We start from the raw sequence: 3,234 nt of genomic DNA, 5'->3' as shown, positions 1-3,234 counted from the left end.
GGGATCACACCACTGCATTCTAGCTTGGGTGACAGGTAAGACCCTGTCTCCAAAAAAATAAAAAAAAGATATGGGGTTCCACAAGGAGGATTATATTACACAGTTAATACATGAAAATTAAAGAGCCATCCATGGAGAAGCCACAATGGCACAAAATTTTTTTTAAAGCAACCACAGATTCTATTTTTTCTACTGTTCCTACCCCCAAAGAGCTCCCAATGTTGACCCCACCTCCCTTTTTCTTCCTTTGTTTCTTTTTAACAGTCAGTGTAACTATGACAAGTCCTTGCATGGGCAAGTGACACACAGGTGGCCAAGGTGGCCACAGCCACACCTGAAGATACATTTTTCATCACTCCAGTACCCCCTTTTCAAAGCAAGGTCATGATCTGCCAGTAGCCATAGCCTTGGCATTGTGTCTCACTCTGACACTTAGCAGCTACTTTGTAACCTGTAAATTTGAATCTCTGCTGAATGGTTCAGGGAAAGCCACCATTCCCTTAACAAAGTCTGGAAGACATTTGTGAGGTACCAGGCACTGGTAAGGACTGAGGCTAAATATGACTGAGACACAGACCTGTTTGAGTTGCTCGGTGTAGCCAATCTTGAGAAGATTATGGTACAATGAGCAAATGTTTGGAAAGTGCTTTTCATATTGTGAAATGTAAGCTCTAAGTTTTCACAGGCTCATTGTAGACACTGATTGTGCACACTTCCCATGAGCCAATGAAAATGATATAGTTGGCTTCATTGTCACCGTGGTAGTAACTACACATTGTGTTATTGTCAGCATTTATTTGCTTAAAGTTTTAAGAAGTATACTAATTGTTTAACCACTTGTAAAATCTAAGGAAACTCAGAAGAAATGCTAATGAAAAATGTGAACTGAGACTCCACAAAGATTTTCACCAAAGAAAGGAAAGAAAGATTAGGAATGAGAGGTGTCATTAGGCAGGATTGATTTTTTTTAATGCCAGATGCTAAAAATCAAACTTTTACGAGTGGGGAAGAACACGGCATGGAAAATGCTGCATCTGTGAACCTGAAGACTCCTCTCATGCCCCCATAACTTGTATTCCACTTGGGAAAATGCCTTCTTCTAGGAAGATAAGTTCTGTAGTTCAGTTGTCCCATGATTGGACAGGGAAGGGGGCAAATTTCTGCCATCCATTCATCACCTTTAATGTCACAGATGATTCGTTCTCAGGGAAGTTATATTTGGGCCCAAGGGTTGAAATTAGAAAAATAATGTTTTTACCCTGAAATGTGTGAACAAATAAAACATATATTTTGCCCATGTAAAAGGATTATTATTCCTTGACCAGTGATTTTAAAGATACACCGATGGCAAGAAAATTAGTTTTCTCAATTCACATAGGCTCTAAAATAAAAGTGACCTGGAATTAAAACAAACAAACAAAAAACCCGAATGGTCCCCTAGAAGCCTAAATTTTGGCCTAGGAAGAGATCAAGGACAGTCTCTGTTCAGGTGTCTTTTTAGCAACTATTTAGCATTCATATCCCCAATTCTCTCCAAAAAGCTAGTTAAGTCTATTCCCCTTAGTTTACAAAAAGTCTGTAACTGAGATTTAAAAAAAAATATTTAAAGTTAAGAACCAAAATAGACTTGGACAAATAAGTTTTTGTTCATGTTCTGCCCCTACTTCTTTTTTCTGGGCCTCAGTTTCTTTATCTGTAAAATGCAGAGGTTGGAAATGTGTAGGTTTAATCTCTTCCTGTTCCTTCCAGATTCCTGAAATCAGATTCCTCACGTCATGACCTTTCCCCAGTGCCACTTAGATTGCTCAGGCCAGCGAAGCTGGGGAAATCACAGTTGATTTCATGAGCTCTGCCTGGAACCGAAGCTTTTTACTCTGCTTCCTCTCAGCAGGCCCTGGCTGTGCCCGGACTAGTGTGGGCAGGGATGGTAGGCAGGATTCTGGGGCCAGGCAGGGTCCGAGGGCTTACCTTCATCCCTGGGAAGTGCCTCTGAGACAAACATTTGGTGAGGAGGCAGGGGGATGTGTGGGAAGGGGGTTGCTATGGCAACCCCTGAAATGTGCAGGCTCCAGACCCGTTGCCTGCCCCCTCTGGCCTCGTGCTGCTCCTAGAGGTCTTTTCGGATGGGAGGGGAACAAATGTTGGGAGTTACATGGGGATCTGAGTGCATTCCCAGAAATCCTCCTGCAGCCCGCAGCCTCACTACGGCTTCCAGAGGGGGGACCCAGCGCCAAGACACCATATAGCACATGTAAGCATGCTGCAGCCAAGAAACAGCTTCTCTGTGCCTCGCAGTCTGTCTACAAGGCCCAACTCGAAGCCCACCTGCTCCCTTCCTCTGGGCCCCTCAGTATGTTTGTCAGCACTGATGTGCATTATTTGTGTGTAAGTATTCATAAGGTTTCTCAGCTGTTGAAGCCTGAACGTCAACAGAGTAGTTAGCCTCGGTAGAAACTGTTTACATGGTAAGTCACGTGTTTAACTATGCATCAGTAGCATCGGAAGAAATTGCTGGAGGGGGCAGAGAGATCTGTGCTCCCGCATAAGCTATGGATAAACGAGGGGAGGGGAGGTCAGCGTGGGACTCACCCAGAGAAGCCAGGGAGCTGAAGGAGAGAGAGAGAAAGTGGGAGGGAGTCGAGAGAAGGGAAGGGAAGAGGGGGAAGAAAGAGGGTGTGTGGAGAGAGGGAGAGGAGGGAGAGAGAGTGAGATTGAATCGTGAGATAAAAGATTAGCTGATGCTTTGGAAAGGAGGTAAGAAAATGAGAGGCAAAGACAGGTACAATTTAATTAGGCAAAAACTACATGTAAACAACACTTCCTAGCTACAGTAAGGAAACGATTTTGGTTTCAGTTCCTGAGCACTGGGGTCTCCAGGTCTCCTGTGCAGGGCAGGCTCTCGGCGTTTTTCTCTGAAGCCCCTTGCAGACCTTGTCTGCTGCTGTCTGCAATGGCTGGGGGGAACTGTAATCCACTTGAAATTCATGAACAAATCCTCAGAATGGCCTCAACTGCTCCCTTTACTCTTCAACTACAAGCCTGTTAGAAATAAAAAAGATTTCTATTCTCTCAGCCACTCTGCTGCCACGGAGCTGTCAATGCCAGCAGCTGTTGGGCCAGGGTATTCGTACACATGTGAGTTCATCACAGTTTGGTGTGTGCGTGGCCGAGCTGATGCCAGCTTGGTTCGTCTTCTTCCATTCTGTTCCTTCGGCTTTTTTCTCAGACTCCCTT

General features: G+C 44.6%; 1 non-coding gene across 1 annotated transcript; it reads right to left on the bottom strand.

Annotated features, from left to right (window-relative positions):
- Nucleotides 1–258: 258 nt before the first annotated feature.
- LOC114677223 (small nucleolar RNA SNORD46) lies at nt 259–363 on the bottom strand. The gene has a single exon (XR_003728514.1). It is a non-coding gene; the product is annotated as a small nucleolar RNA SNORD46 (small nucleolar RNA).
- Between the last annotated feature and the right edge of the window lie 2,871 nt (nt 364–3,234).

Source organism: Macaca mulatta, chromosome 3, assembly GCF_049350105.2.
Source record: "Macaca mulatta isolate MMU2019108-1 chromosome 3, T2T-MMU8v2.0, whole genome shotgun sequence".
Taxonomy (NCBI): domain Eukaryota; kingdom Metazoa; phylum Chordata; class Mammalia; order Primates; family Cercopithecidae; genus Macaca; species Macaca mulatta.
The sequence above is the reverse complement of the archived record's forward strand: the minus strand, read 5'-3'. Positions and strand labels throughout refer to the sequence as shown.